Source organism: Pinus tabuliformis, chromosome 2_2, assembly GCF_031772625.1.
Source record: "Pinus tabuliformis cultivar Carrire ecotype Pingquan chromosome 2_2, CPIR1, whole genome shotgun sequence".
In the NCBI taxonomy this organism is placed as follows: Eukaryota; Viridiplantae; Streptophyta; class Pinopsida; order Pinales; family Pinaceae; genus Pinus; species Pinus tabuliformis.
In genome coordinates, this window is record NC_142300.1 from 482,293,348 (window position 1) to 482,310,383 (window position 17,036).

The window sequence follows — 17,036 nt, forward strand, 5'->3', positions numbered from 1 at the left end:
AAATTCTCATTTCACACAAGCACCCACATCATCATGTACACTCTTTCCACACCCTATTTGGAAAAAGATCTTGTTAGGCCAAACTCCTGTCTCATATGAAGCCAACTCTACAGATAAAATGAGTGCATTGGTTTGAAAGGCCTCACAGACCCATGAGATCAAATATAGTGTTTCCTAAATGCTATCATGTTCTTTTTGAATTATTCATAAATAAACACAAAGTAATCATGAACAAAAAGTGTGTCACGCTCTTGATCATCACTAACATAAAAACTATACTCGATCACACCACATGATTCTAGAGTGACATCCCTCCCATCAACATTCACATATGCATGCATATAAAACACATGAATGAATATAGGTGCATGTGCATACACATCATCAATCAATAGAAAATTAATTTTAATGCATAATACAATAGAAGAAATGGTACATAACATAATATTTATTCAGGGAAAGCCACAACTCAAAACCCCTACTACCTATATTACATTAATCAGAAACCTGAGTGAAAATACAAAGCTTGTTCTCACTAGAACAATTCTTGCACAAGTATAAACAATTCTATGTTCACAAGATAGCTCAAGCCAAACCTTAGCCTATTCTATTGCTCTCCAAGATCCTATTTACTTGCGCAATTCCTATGAGGATCAACCCATATTTAACTGAGAAATCATTCCTCCATCTCTGCACAATCCAAAACTAGGTCCTTCTCTGATTGCATGCATTATCTATACAACTCGAAAACTCATACAACTCATAGTACATTGTCCCTACACTCTAGTCTCAATTGGGTATTCCTTTGTTCTGACATGCATGAGTTTCTCATGAGTGAATCTTCAGTTAGCTAAAGTAGCATTGAGGATGCACCGGTGCATTAAATCACTACTAGACCTCTACTAGTTCCAATAATAGTTAGAACTAGTTCAACTGTCTATAACTCAATCAAACTGAGTTATCCAATTACAACTCAAATAAACTCAATCTGGACCCTTAAAACTTAGGGATCACACTTACATGACTGTAGATAGACTTCCAACTCTAAATTCCTAAGTTAACTAAGTCAACTTAACTTAGTTAACTATTACAAGTTGCTATGAGATAATAATTACAATTTAATTCAAGGAAAAATTAAATTGGAATTTCTAGATGTTATTTTTAACATTTCTTGTTGCTACTTTCAACATCTATTGAAGCAAGCCTTTCACCCATTGAAAGAACTATGAATAGGAATATCATGTATAATAAGAAGCTATACAACATGCAAGCTAAGAAGTTTCCTAAAATTTCTTCTAACTCTAGCCAAAACCCCCACCTTTGGGTAAAGTGAGGATGACATAAAGATGTCAAATCTTGGCTAGACCCTTTGAATATAAAGGATGGGATCATTTTTGTAGAATAAGGACATTAAAAATGTTATTACTTCAAAATTTAAGGGGAAAATATGGGGTGATAAAGACTTAGAGGGAAAAAAGAAATGAAGATATTATAAGGAGGTGATAACCCCAATCTCAAAAATAAAAAATATTTCTCTCTCTTGACCATTGTTAAGAAGAAAATGAACATCGATAATATAATAACTAATTCTCACGAGTTTCATATTGAGCATACGCATTGACCAATTCCCAAAACACCATGGGATGAAAGAGTCTATCACCTCTACTATACTAAGAGGGTGGATGATGAAAATCCATTTCTCTTAGATTGTCCATCTTATACTTACGTTCAGTCTACTTTTAAAAAAAAAATTCTTGCACTACCAACCTTCTTGATCCTTTAAGTTAGAAAAATTATAATGATCTTGGAACACTTCTCTCATCAATTTTAAGCATAGAAATAAAATATTAAAGAATTTTGATTAATCTCTTAGCTTCTTAAGGTCTAGTAGACCATATATGTATTAGTGGACATTAATCATCATCATCAACATAACTCAATTAAGGTTTTGTAGACTTTAAATATTGACCCCCTTCTATAGAATCTTCTACAAATGTAACTTGCTAAGGAGGAAACCCCTTCATCTCTATCATTTCAAGTGGTGGATATGATGTTTATGGATCCATCATTGAATTCTTACACCAAGAGGCACTCTCTAGCACAATATGGAATATATGTTGTAACACCTTGTTATGTTATGTTATGACATGTAAACATTTTGACTCGAAAAAAAGAGGAAAAAAGTGATATATATATATATATATATATATATATATATATATATATATATATATATATATATAAAACCAACTAGTCTAGATCCATCTTAATTATAGATCTATCAAACATTAATAGAAATCAAATCTCTCGAGGTGCAAAACTTTCCTCAAGTTTTGCACTAAAAGAAAGTGATTTGCACCTTGAGAGATCTCATTCCTTTTTTCACTTTGTAGATCTAGAATTAAGATGAATCTAGATTGATTTATCTAATATCTTATGACTTTCATATTTTTTAATTTCATATTATATTATTTATTTATTTTTTTCTAAAACATATATTTAAATTTTCTTTCCACAATTCTAAAAGTATTTAACAAAAAATTGATAGCATAAAATTTATACAATTAAAAAATGATAAAAAAATATTTACATTCTCTTTGGATCTTGGTTATTTATAATTCTCTTTAGATCCTCACTATCTCTAGTTTTCATTTTAATTAAATATGTGGGAAATTCATTGGGAACATAAAGGTGTATGATATGGAATTTAAATATTAATTTGTTAAATTGAAGAAGAAGAATGCACACAATTACATTTTATGTAGATTGTTATGACTTGTATTTTGTTGTTTGTTTCATTTATTATTTCATTTGAAAATCACTTGAAAAGCATTTAAAAAAAATAAGGCAAGAAGGAGGGGAAATAAGATATATACCGGAATCCAAATACATGAAAGAAATAAAGGAAAATGTTAGATTTACAAAAGGAACAAGTATAAAGGAAATGACCCATGTGATAAAGTCAAATAGCAGTTATATAGAGCAGGCCTTATATATATGTGTGTGTGTTAAAGATGCGATTAGATAGCAATCGCAAAAAGTGCAGCGGGAAGTTACATGAACTATACCACAAGAATAACCGATCGGCAATTGTGATTCTTGAAAACTGTGCAGAGCTTTGAAAAGGCGGAAAAGGTTTCGGTTACATGTTTTATATTCGTTTCTATCATAAAATATTATAACATAAATAAGCGCTTAACACGCCATACCCAAAGCGCATATATATTATGTTTAAAGTTTGTTGGGCCCGCAATATGGGTAGTTGGATCCACAGCTCCGATTGGGTTCTGGACCTAAAAACTTATATGGCTTATTTTATAAGAGCAGCAGGTCCGATATAATGTGAAATGCTTATTTTATATGCATTGACCTTGCTAATCGTGATATGCGATAAGAGCTGGACCCGAACATATATATAACATATTTTAATAGCCTGACGGGTCTGTAAAGCATTGAATACGTATGTTGGTGCATTCAGTGATTGCCGATTACGATATGGCACTTTATATATATAACATGCTGACTGTGGATACCTTGGAAATAGTCTTAAGCCTATATTGAAAAGGAAAAACATACGTTATCATATATTTTCATTATAAACGCATAGTCCCAATATTTTCATGGTTATTGCAGCCGAGTGTGTAAGTTAAGTTTTATAGGGGTTTTTGGGTCGATTGTGACTTGCGATAGAAGTCATGTTGAGTTCCAGATTAATGATAAACATTAATTTTGCTGTGTAATGTTGGAAATTAGGGATTAGAGCGTTGGAGAAGAAGACAATATGAAATGTTTCTTGGCATTTTGGCCAATCAGAATGCAATGTAAGCCCAAGATTATGCAAGCATCATTACAGCGTTTACAAAGGCATTTGACAGTAAACCGACAAAGCGAGCTGGAAGTTACCATCTATTTCTAAATTCGGTTTTGTTTTGTTATTTCTTGTTCTTCAAGGTGTTTTCACTCTTTGTAAATTCTGTAATAGTTTTATTTCATATAGTTAGAAAGTATTTAGATAGGTTTAATAAATTCATAACTGTTCCACAGAGTATAAAAGGTGGAAAATTTACAAAGAAAGGGTTGGAATTTTGGAGAACTAGGCCACTGTATTTCTGATAACATCATTGATTAATAAAACAACTAGAAGTTTCCAGGAGTTGTTACATATAATTTGTAAGTTTCACTATCATGTGTCATGCAATGTTTTCTTCTTTTTAAGTGTAGTAATGAAGTTGTAGGGTTAAATCCCTTAAAGAGCGCTCGTATACTTAAAGTCCTCATTTCCTTTCTAAGTTACAGATAGTAGTTTCTGTGAGAGATCAACATATTGTCTATGATTTATTCCTCATTATCATAACTCCTCTAAGTTACAGATAATAGTTCCTGTGAGAGATTAGCATATTGTCTTTGACTTCCCTTCCAAAATTTCCTCATTCATCATTTATATTTAGCATCAAATGGCATTCTGATAATTTCTGATCATACATGTATTAAGAGTCTAAGGCCATGTTTTTCAAGTCCTTCATTTGGTAATCTAATAAACAATAAGTGACAGTAAATAATCTTTATTAATATCTTAAGCAAATTTTCCCTACATCCAGGAAATTGGTTTCTTAAGGAATGACATTAATCGGCATCGTTGTCGGGGAGAGAAGACAAGAAGGTTTTTCGTGGGTTTTCACTATTTTCCTGTGGTTGTTCAGTGAGGAGGAAATATTTGGCTGTTTTGAATCAAATCAATAACTCTTTCTTCAAGAAGGCCCCATACAAGATCAAACACTTCACAAAAGAAGGCTCAAGCTTTTTCAGATTTTGAAAGGATGTTTTCAAGGAGGGCTACGAAGTATAGGACCTCAAATAGACCAATTCCTGTATTGTCTGCATTAAGTAGTAACTTATCTGAACATTCATCTGCTATAGAGTCATCTTTTTCATCATTTGCATTTCAGGAACCTAGCTGTCAAGACCAATCTTTTGAGTCTGTTACTTTTCATTTACCTATTGTAATTATTCAACCTAAACCAATAACCACATTACCTCCTTTTCCTACTCTGTTTGCATTTCAATCAAGTTCCATATATGTAGGTAATCAAAGTTCATTAAACATGGTAGCCCCTGCATTCTTAGTCAATAGGTATGCACATGTTCAACTACCACAACCTTACAATCAAATGCGAGAGGATTACCTTAAAATTATTCCTCGTTTTTCAGGAGAAGATGTACAAACAATAAAGAATCATGTAGTAGTATTTTGTAATTTTGCAAAAAACCTAAATGTTGAACATTTAGATGTTGTTCTAAGACTTTTGGTTCAGTCCCTGGATGGAGAAGCGAGGAAATGGTTCAAAGGTCTTCCCAATAATTCTATTCCTTCTTGGGAAGAGATGGAACATCTGTTTATTCTGAGATGGGGAGAAAAAAGAGACCATGGATATTCATTAACAGAAATTAATTCCATAAAGAATAAGTGTGATGAAACTGTGGTTGAATTTGTCAGAAGATTCAACAAATTGTACAATAGTCTACCAGTAGAGATAAAGCCTCCTCCTGCTGGTGCAAAAATCACTTTTGCAGTGGCTTTTGAATCAAATTTTGGATTTACATTAAGGGAAAGGAGAGCTCCAACTCTTGATCAAATCCAAACAGATGCTTTAGAGATAGAAGGGAATCTGGTGGCTGCAAGAAAAGCACCAGAAACACAGCTTTCCTAAGACAAGGGAAAAGCAAAGATGGAATCCTCCCAAATTCAATCATTGGAGGATATGTGTAATATAATTAAAACCATGTCAGATAAGTTAAATAGATTAGAGTTAGAAAACAAGAACTCTTAGAGACAAACTCAATTTAATAAGAACTTTAATCCCCAATTTAGAAGGCAATCTTTGCAAATTTTGCAAAAGGAAAGAAAATATCAAAATCAAATTCAAGCACCATTGTACATAGAAGCAGATCCTGGTGAAGAATAGCTTGAAGATCAAGTTTCTACATTATATGTAGTTGATGAAGATGAACTTGGCATTGAAGGAGAAGAATATGTGTATGATGAAGCAGATGCTATTCATAATGAAGATAATATTGATGAATATTGGAAACAATTTTCTAATTTTATCCAAGCTGAACTACATAAAAAATATGACCTGAGATCTAGGAAAAGATCGAGAAAACAAGAAAATGAAGGTGAGCAGTAAGTTTCAACTTCCTCATCGAAGGCGACTCCACAAGAATCTCAATCTGCAAAACAATTAGATAAATGAAAACAGCAACAAAATACGGATAGCAAACCACAAATACTTCGAGGTGAGTCTTCTCAAAATCAAGTTGAAAAAATTCATTTGTTGAAGCTTGTTTCAATTCCTCAAACAATTCTAGTTAATAAGAAAGGTGAAGATGAGAATGAAAGGATTGCTAAACAGGGTCACTTGTTTAGTCTTACCAAGGATCTGGAAAAGGTAAGAATATGGTTCCCCTTACAGAATTGGAAAGAGCACCTACTTATCAAAAGGAAATTGCTGAGTTCATTAATTTAAAAGAAACTGAGAGTGATACTTTAAATATGCAGGAAGATAAACCAGTAGTGGTTTTTGGCTTGCATGTAGAGGAAGTAGATTCTTCAATACCTTCTTTTTATATTACTCTATTTGTTCATGATTTCCTTCTACATAACTGCATGTTTGATTCAGGAGCTTCACACAATCCTATTCCTCTGTCAGTGATGAAGCAATTAAATATGCAAGTGACCAAACCTTATAGAGATATGCATTCTTTTGATTCAAACAAGGTCAAGTGTCTAGGGGTTATTAAAGATTTGGCAGTGTCACTAGCCCAAATTCCATCTAGAAATTGGTCATGGATGTTGTAGTAGCAGATATTCCTGCCAAATTTGGAATGCTTCTGTCTAGGTCCTGGGGGGCTAAATTGGAAGGTGTTCTGAAGTTGGATTTTACATATGCTGTTATACTAGTTTTTGATGGGGAGGAGAGGAGATTGTATAGAGAAACTAGTTTTGTAAAAACTATTACGAGAAATTGAGCAAGCAACTCACCTGTGTATAGTCAGGAGAAGGATGAATTTGATTGTTTCACACTGCATGATAATGAAGAGTTGGCTAAAGACAATCAGAAACAGCTTGCTTCAGCCAATGTAATTACAAAGCTGCAAGCAGAAGAAGTGTGGAAATGTTTCTTTGACAGAGCTTATTCAAAAGAAGGAACAGGTGCTAGTTTTCTTCTAATTGCACCTGGAGGTAATCTGTTTCCTTTTTCTTTCAAATTGGAGGTTGAGACAACTACCAACGTTGCAGAATATCAGTCTTTGATTATTTCACTACAAACAACCAAACAGATCAGAGTCAAATCAATTTATTCTTTTGGAGATTCAGAACTAATTATTAAGCAGATAAAAGATCACTGCCAAAAAAATCATCCTAGACTCCGAGCATACAGAAATGAGGTATGGGATTTGATTAAAAAATTCTTTGAAGCTTTCAACATTCAGTTCATTCCAAGGGATGAAAATAAATTGGCAGATTCATTGGCTGTAGCTGCTAGCACTTTCAAGCCTCCTATTAATCCAAGATTAAGATATGAGGTAGAAATGAGACACAGACCTTCTGTTCCCGATAATGTTAAGAACTAGCAAGTTTTTGAAGATGACCAGCAGATTAAGGACTTTTTAACTATGGTTGAGGAGTTCCAGTGTACAGAAATTGATCAGGATTAAGAAGAGACAACAGAAAATGTAGGAGCTAGTGGTTTTAAAGATTCAATAGCAAATCATATGATTTTTCAATTCAAAGATAATTTTCTGCCAAAGGGACTTGTTCCTCTTGAAAGGCTTTTTAATTCCAATGATGTGGCTGTGGACCTAGGGAAAATCTCACAGGATGAACATATTCAAGATCACAACATTGGCACTCAGGAGAATCCCAGGTTAGTCAAATTGTATGCTGAAGTTCCACCTAATTTTCAAGAGAGGTATCTTAAACTTTTCAAGAATTATGTTTATGTATTTGCATGGTCCTATGAAAATCTCAAAACTTATGATATAAATATTATTCAACATAAAAATCCTTTGAAGGAGGGGGTTAAACCCTACAAATAGAAGCTTACACAGATAAATCCTCTACTTCTACCATCAATTGAAAAGGAGATCAAGTTGCTGGATGCTAAAATCATAGTCCCACTCAGATATTCTGATTGGGTGGCTAATCTGGTACCCGTACGAAAGAAAAATGGAGAAATAAGGTTGTGTGTTGATTTCAGAAATCTAATAGAGCTTCTTTGAAAGATAATTATCCTTTGCCTAAAATACGCCATGTGTTGCAAAAGGTAACAGGATCTTTCAGAATGTCAATGCTAGATGGATTTTCTGGTTATAATGACGTGGCTGTGGACAAGGAGGATCAAAATAAAACATCGTTCACAACTCCCTGGGGAACATTTATGTATGCCAGAATTCCTTTCAGATTGATGAATGCAGGAGCTACATTCAAAGGGCTATGGACATCGCTTTTGTTGGAGATAAGTTTGTAGTAATATATTTGGATGATATTACTTTTTTTCTAAGTCTGATGAAGAATATTTAGATCATTTGAAAAGAACTTTTGATAAATGTAGAAGATTTGGACTTTCTTTAAATCCCAAGAAATCAATTTTTTTCTCTAGAGGAAGGAAAATTGTTCAGACACATTGTTTCCAGAGAAGGAATGAAGATAGATCCATCCAGAGTACAAGTTGTGCAGAAAATACCATTTCCCAGAAGTAAAAAAGATATTCAAAAGTTTCTGGGAAAGATAAACTTCCTGAGAATATTTCTATCTAATTACGCAAAAATATTGAAAGAAATCACTAATATGCTGAAGAAGGAGAATGAAGTAAGCTGGACTAAGGAAGCTAAAGAATCATTTTCCATAATTAAAGAGGCATTGTAGGCAGCTCCAGTTTTAATCAGCCCTGATTATCAGAAGCCTTTCCAAGTTTTTTTCATTTGCCTCATCAAGTTCGATAACTGCTGTCTCACTGCAGAAGAATGATGAAGGGAGAGAAGAGCCAGTCGCATTCTTCAGTAAGATTCTTAGAGATTCTGAGTCGAAATATAATATTCTTGAGAAACAGGTGTATGCCTTGGTAAAAACCCTGAAATATTTTAGAACTTATGTGCTACAGTCCCAAATCATTGCTTATGTGCCTAATGCTGCAATGAAATACGTATTATTACAGGGAGATGTAGAAGGCAGAAGAGGAAAGTGGATTACCAAGATCCAAGAATATGATTTAGATATAAAACCCACAAAGTTGGTAAAAGGACAAGGACTGGCGAAAATGTTAACAAAATCAAACTTTCAGGCATTGGGAATTAACTTGTTGGCACCTGTAAATGAAAAAGCAGATGAAGAAAATGAAGGAGAGAAAGACCCAGGAATGAAAATCAGGTATAAATTTTTGTGTTTAGAATGGTATAGATATATAATCCATTATTTGTGCTTTCTTTCTTGTCCTCAATCCTTAGATAGAACAAATTATAGGGCGCTAAAGATCAAGGCACAACCATATGCGATTGTAGAAGGCAGATTGTACTGGAAAGATCCTGCTGGAATTCTATTACTATTCTTAACAGAAGATGAATTTACAGAAAAAATCAAAGATTATCATGAGGGGTTTTGGGGGGGGCATTACAGTTGGAAAGTAATTGCACACAAGATCCTTCAGGCTGGATTTTATTGGCCTACCTTATTTGGAGATACCTATAAGTTTGTTAGAAGTTGTCAAAAATGTCAACTTTTTGCTGAGAAAAAGAGATTAGCTCCTTTACCTCTAATTCTAGTCTTCATAGAGGAGCCTTTTAGACAATGGGGATTGGAATTTATTGGAGAAATCAATCCACCTTCAAGCAGACAACACAGATGGGTTCTCACAGTAATAGATTACTTCAACAAATGGGTAGAGGCAATTCCTACTAAGAGAGAAAATGATTAGATAGTGATGAAATTCTTGGAAGAAAATATTTTCAGCAGATTTGGATGTCTCGTTAAAATTATAACAGACAACGCTCAAGTCTTCAACTCAAGTAAGTTCATTGGTTTTTGTGAAAAATATAATGCTATTTTGTCTCATTCGACAGCTTACCACCCTCAGGGAAATGGACTAGCTGAATCCACTAACAAGACTTTGATGAAGATCCTAAAGAAAACCATTGCAGAAAATCAGAGAGATTGGGACTCTAAGTTGAAGTTTGCTTTGTGGGCCGCAAGAGTAACCGCAAGGAGATTTACAGGGAAATCACCTTTTGAATTAGTATATGGAACTCAGGCTTTGTTTCCAAGTCAGCTTGTGAAACCAGGGATTGCGAGGATTCAGGAGGCAAAAGAAGAGCCAGATGATCTTGTAAGAAGAATGAAGAAAGTGGTGGACCTTAGCGAAAACAGAGACAAGGTAAGGGACAATTTGATTACATATCAATCCAAGATGAAAACTATTTTTGACAGAAAAGCCAGGGAAATTGATTTCAAAGTTGCAGACTTAGTATTGAGATGGGATACTAGAAGAGAGGATAAGCGTAAGCATGGGAAGTTCGATCCCCTCTGGTATGGCCCTTTTAGAATCTCTGAAGTGAGATCCAATAATACCTTCATCCTTGAAAATCTTCATGGTGAGACTCTACAACTGCCTGTTAATGGGAAATATTTAAAACACTACTTCTAGTTATAAAGATCAAGCATCATTTCATTGTGAATACCAGAGTGAAGTCATTGTACAAATGACATAGTCTTTTACTTTATGCAAAGCAATATATGACTCCATGCCCGAGGTGAAGGCACTAATCTGCAGTTCTTAGTGCTTCTATGGTAAAAGCACTATCCCTAGCTGGACCAGATGTTGTCACTTGTATTTTGTTGTTTGTTTCATTTATATTTCGTTTGAAAATCAATTGAAAAGAATTTAAAAAAAAATAAGGCAAGAAGGAGGGGCAATAAGATATATATCGAAATCCAAATACATGAAAGAAATAAAGGAAAATGTTAGATTTACAAAAGGAACAAGTATAAAGGAAATGACCCATGTGATAAAGTCAAATCATAGTTATATGGAGCGGGCCTTATATATATGTGTGTGTGTTAACGATGCGATTAGATCACAATTGCAAAAGGTGCAGCAGGCAGTTACATGAACTATACGATAGGAATCGCCGATCGCTGATTGCGATTCTTGAAAACTGTGCAGAGCTTTGAAAAGGCAGAAAAGGTTTCGGTTACATGTTTTATATGTGTTTCTATCATAAAAGATTATAACATAAATAAGCGCTTAACAGGCTGGACCCGAAGCGCATATATATTATGTTTAAAGTTCGCCGGGTCCACAATATGGGTGGTTGTCTCCACAGCTCCGATTGCGATTACCGATTGGATTCTAGACCAGAAAACTTATATGGTGTATTTTATAAGAGCGGCGGGTCCGATATAATGTGAAACGCTTATGTTATATACATTGACCCCGCCAATCGCGATATGCGATAAGGGCTGGACCCAAACGTATATATAACATATTTTAACAGCCCGACGGGTCTGCAAAGCGTTGAATACTTATGTTGGTGCATTCAATGATTGCTGATTGCGATATGGAACTTTATATATATATATATATATACATGCCGACTGTGGATACCTTGGAAATAGTCTTAAGCCTGTATTGAAAAGGAAAAACATACGTTATCATATATTTTCATTATAAACACATAGTCCCAGTATTTTCATGGTTATTGCAGCTGAGTGCGTAAGTTAAGTTTTACAGGGGTTTTTGGGCCGATTCTGACTTGCGATAGAAGTCATGTTGAGTTCCAAATTAATGATATGTTTCTTGGCATTTTGGCCAATCAGAATGCATTGCAAGCCCAAGATTATGCAAGCATCATTACAACATTTACAAAGGCATTCGACAGTACACCGATAGAGCAAGCCAATAGTCACCATATATTTCTAAATTGAGTTTTGTTTTGTTATTTGTTGTTCTTCGAGGTGTTTTAACCCTCTGTAAATTCTATATTAGTTTTATTTCATATAGTTAGAAAGTATTAGATAGGTTTCAGAAATTCATAACTGTTCCACAAGGTATAAAAGGTGGAAAATTTACTAAGAAAGGGTTGGAATTTTGGAGAACCAGGCCATTGTATTTTTGATAACATCATTGATTAATAGAACAACCAGAAGTTTCCAGGAGTTGTTACATATAATTTGTAAGTTTCACTATCATGTGTCATGCAATGTTTTATTCTTTTTAAGAGTAGTAATGAAGTTGCAGGGTCAAATCCCTTAAAGAGCACTCCTATACTTAAAGTCCTCATTTCCTTTTTAAGTTATAGATAGTAGTTTCTATGAGAGATCAACATATTGTCTATGATTTATTCCTCATGATCATAATTCCTCTAAGTTACAGATAATAGTTCCTGTGAGAGATCAACATATTGTCTTTAACTTCCCTTTCAAACTTTCCTCATTCATCATTTATATTTAGCAGCAAATGGCATTCTGAGAATTTTTTATCATACATGTATTAAGAGTCTAAGGCCAAGTTTTCCAAGTCCTTCATTTGGTAATCTAATAAACAATAAGTGACAGTAAATAATCTTTATTAATGTCTTAAGCACAATTTCCCTACAGCCAGGAAATTGGTTTCTTAAGGAACAACATTAATTGGCGCCATTGCTGGGGAGAGAAGACAAGAAGGTTTTTCCCTGGGTTTTCACTATTTTCCTCTGGTTGTTCAGTGAGGAGGAAATATTTGGCTGTTTTGAATCAAATCAATAACTCTGGCTTCAAGAAGGCCCCATACAAGATCAGACACTTCACAAAAGAAGGCTCAAGCTTTTTCAGATCCTGAAAGGCTATTTTCAAGGAGGGTTAGGAAGTCTATGACTTCAAATAGACCAATTCTTGTATTGTCTGCATTAAGCAGCAACTTATTTGAACATTCATCTGATATAGAGTCATCTTTTTCATCATCTACATTTCAGGAACCTAGCTGTCAAGTCCAATCTTTTGAGTATGTTACTTTTCATTTACCTGCTGTAATAATTCAACCTCAACCAATAACCACATTACCTCCTTTGCATAGTTCGTTTCAAGTTCCACATCTGTAGGTAATCAAATTTCAGTAAACATGGCAGCCCCTACGTTCCTAGTCAATAGGTATGCACCTCTTCAACTACCACAACCTTACAATCAAATTCTAGAGGATTACCTCAAAATTCTTCCTCGTTTTTTAAGAGAAGATGTACAAACAACAGAGAATCATGTAGTAGTATTTTGTAATTTTGCAGAAAGCCTAAATATTGAACATTTAGATGTTGTTCTAAGACTTTTTGTTCAGTCCCTGGATGAAGAAGCGAGGAAATGGTTCAAAGGTCTTCCCAATAATTATATTCCTTCTTGGGAAGAGATGGAACGCGTGTTTATTCTGAGATGGGGAGAAAAAAGAGACCATGGATATTCATTAACATAATTTAATGCCATAAAGAAGAATTCTGATGAAACCATGGATGAATTTGTCAGAAGATTCAACAAATTATACAATAGTCTACCAGCAGAGATAAAGCCTCCTCTTGTTGGTGCTCAGAGATAAAGCCTCCTCTTGTTGGTGCCAAAATCTCTTTTGCAAGGGATTTTGAATCAAATTTTGGATTTACATTAAGGGAAAGGAGAGCTCCAACTCTTGATCAAATCCAAACAGATGCTTGAGAGATAGAAGCGAATCTGGTGGCTGTAGGAAAAGCACTAGAAACACAACTTTCCCAAGACAAGGGAAAAGCAAAGATGGAATCCTCCCAAAGTCAATCATTGGAGGATATGTGTAATATAACTAAAACCATGCCAGATAAGTTAAATAGATTAGAGTTAGAAAACAAGAACTCTCAGAGACAAAGGCAGTTTAATAAGAACTTTAATCCCCAATTAAGAAGGCAACCTTTGCAAATTTTGCAAAAGGAAAGAAAAGATCAAAATCAAATTCAAGCACCATTGTACATAGAAGCAGATCCTGGTGAAGAACAATCTGAAGATCAAATTTCTACATTATATGCAGTTGATGAAGATGAACTTGGCATTGAAGGAGAAGAATATGTATATGATGAAGCAGATTCTATTCATAATGAAAATGAAATTGATGAATATTGGAAACAATTTTCTGATTTTATGCAGGCTGAACTACATAAAAATATGACCTAAGATCTAGGAAAAGATCGAGAAATCAAGAAAATGAAGGTGAGCAGCAAGTTTCAACTTCCTCATTGAAGGCGACTCCACAAGAATCTCAGTATGCAAAACAAGTAGATAAATGAAAGCAACATCAAAATATGAATAGCAAACCACAAATACTTTGAGGTGTGTCTTCTCAAAATCAAGTTGAAAAAAATCATTTGGAGAAGCTTGTTTCAATTCCTCAAACAATTCCAGTCAATAAGAAAGGTGAAGATGAGAATGAAGGGATTTCTAAATAGGATCACTTGTTTAGTCTTACCAAGGAGCTGGAAAAGGTAAGAATACAGGTTCCCCTTACAGAATTGGCAAGAGCACCTACTTATCAAAAGGAAATTACTGAGTTCATTAATTTAAAAGAAAGTGAGAGTGATACTATAAATATGCAGGAAGATAAACTAGTAGTGGTTTTCGGTCCGCATGTAGAGGAAGTAGATTCTTCAATACCTCCTTTTTATATTTCCCTATTGGTTCATGATTTCCTTCTACATAACTACATGTTTGATTCAGGAGCTTCATACAATCTTATGCCTCTGTTAGTGATGAAGCAATTAAATCTGCAAGTGACCAACCTTACTTGTATTCTTTTGATTCAAACAAGGTCAAGTGTCTGGGGGTTATTAAAGATTTGGCAGTGTCACTAGCCCAAATTCCATCTAGAAGTTTGGTCATGGATGTTGTAGTAGCAGATATTCCTGCCAGATTTGGAATGCTTCTGTCTAGGTCCTGGGGGGCTAAATTGGGAGGTGTTTTGAAGTTGGATTTTACATATGTTGTTATACCAGTTTTTGGTGGGGAGGAGAGGAGATTGTACAGAGAAACTAGGTTTGTAAAAACTATTACAAAAAATGGAGCAAGCAACTTACCTATGTATAGTCAGGAGAATGATGATTTTTCTTGTTTCACACTACATGATAATGCAGAGCTGGCTGAAGACAATCAAAAGAAACTTGCTCTAGCGAATGTAATTACATAGCTGCAAACGGAAGAAGTGTGAAAATGTTTCTTTGACAAAGCTTATTCAAAAGAAGGAACAGGTGCTGGTTTTCTTCTAATTGCACCTAGAGGTAATCTACTTCCTTTTTCTTTCAAATTGGAGTTTGAGGCAACTAACAACGTGGAATAATATGAATCTTTGATTATTGCACTACAAACAACCAAACAGATGGGAGTCAAATCAATTTCTGCTTTTGGAGATTCAGAGCTAATTATTAAGTAGATAAAAAGATCACTGCCAAACAAAGCATCCTAGACTCCGAGCATACAGAAATGAGGTAAGGGATTTGATTGAAAGTTTATTTGAAGCTTTTAACATTCAGTTCATTCCAAGGGATGAAAATAGATTGGCAGATTCATTGGTTGTAGCTGCTAGCACTTTCAAGCGTCTTATTAATCCAAGATTAAGATATGAGGTAGAAATGAGACACAGACCTTCTGTTCCCAATAATGTTAAGAACTGGCAAGTTTTTGAAGATGACCAACAAATTAAGGAGTTTTTAACTATGATTTAGGAGTTCCAGGGTACAAAAATTGATCAGGACGAAGAAGAGACAACAGAAAATGCAGGAGCCAGTGGTTTTAAACATTCAATAGAAAATCAGAAGATTGTTCAATTGAAAGATAATTTTCTGCCAAAGGGACTTGTTCTTCTTGAAAGGCTTTTTAATTCCAGTGATGTGGCTGCAAACCCAGGGAAAATCTCACAGGATGAACATATTCAAGATCACAACATCGGCACTCAGGAGAATCCCAGGTTAGTCAAATTGTATGCTGAAGTTCCACCTAATTTTCAAGAGAGGTATCTTAAACTTTCCAAGAATTATGTTGATGTCTTTGCATGGTCCTACGAAGATCTCAAAACTTATGATGTAAATATTATTCAGTATAAAATTCCCTTGAAGGAGGGGGTAAAACCCTACAAATAGAAGCTTACGCAGATAAATCCTCTACTTCTACCATCAATTGAAAAGGAGGTCAAGAAGTTGCTGGATGCTAAAATCGTAGTCCCACTCAGATATTCTGATTGGGTGGCTAATCTGGTACCCGTGAGAAAGAAAAATGGAGAAATAAGGTTGTGTGTTGATTTCAGAAATCTAATAGAGCTTCTTTGAAAGATAATTATCCTTTGCCTAAAATACGCCATGTGTTGCAAAAGGTAACAGGATCTTTCAGAATGTCAATGCTAGATGGATTTTCTGGTTATAACGAGGTGGCTTTGGACAAGGAGGATCAAAAGAAAACATCGTTCACAACTCCCTGGGGAACATTTATGTATGCCAGAATTCCTTTCAGATTGATGAATGTAGGAGCTACATTCAAAGGGCTATGAACATCGCTTTTGTTGGAGATAAGTTTTTAGTAATATATTTGAATGATATTACTATTTTTTCTAATTCTGATGAAGAACATTTAGATCATTTAAAAAGAAATTTCGATAAATTTAGAAGATTTGGACTTTCTTTAAATCCCAAGAAACCAATTTTTGCTCTTGAGGAAGGAAAATTGTTGGGACACATTGTTTCTAGAGAAGGGGTGAAGATAGATCCAGCCAGAGTACAAGCCATGCAGAAAATACCATTGCCCAGAAGTAAAAAAGATATTCAAAAGTTTTTGGAAAAGATAAAATTCCTAAGAGGATTTGTATCTAATTACGCAAAAATATTGAAAGAAATCACTAATATGTTGAAGAAGGAGAATGCAGTACGCTGGACTAAGGAAGCTAAAGAATCATTTTCCAAAATTAAAGAGGCATTGCAAGTAGTGCTAGTTTTAATCAACCCTTATCAGAAGCCTT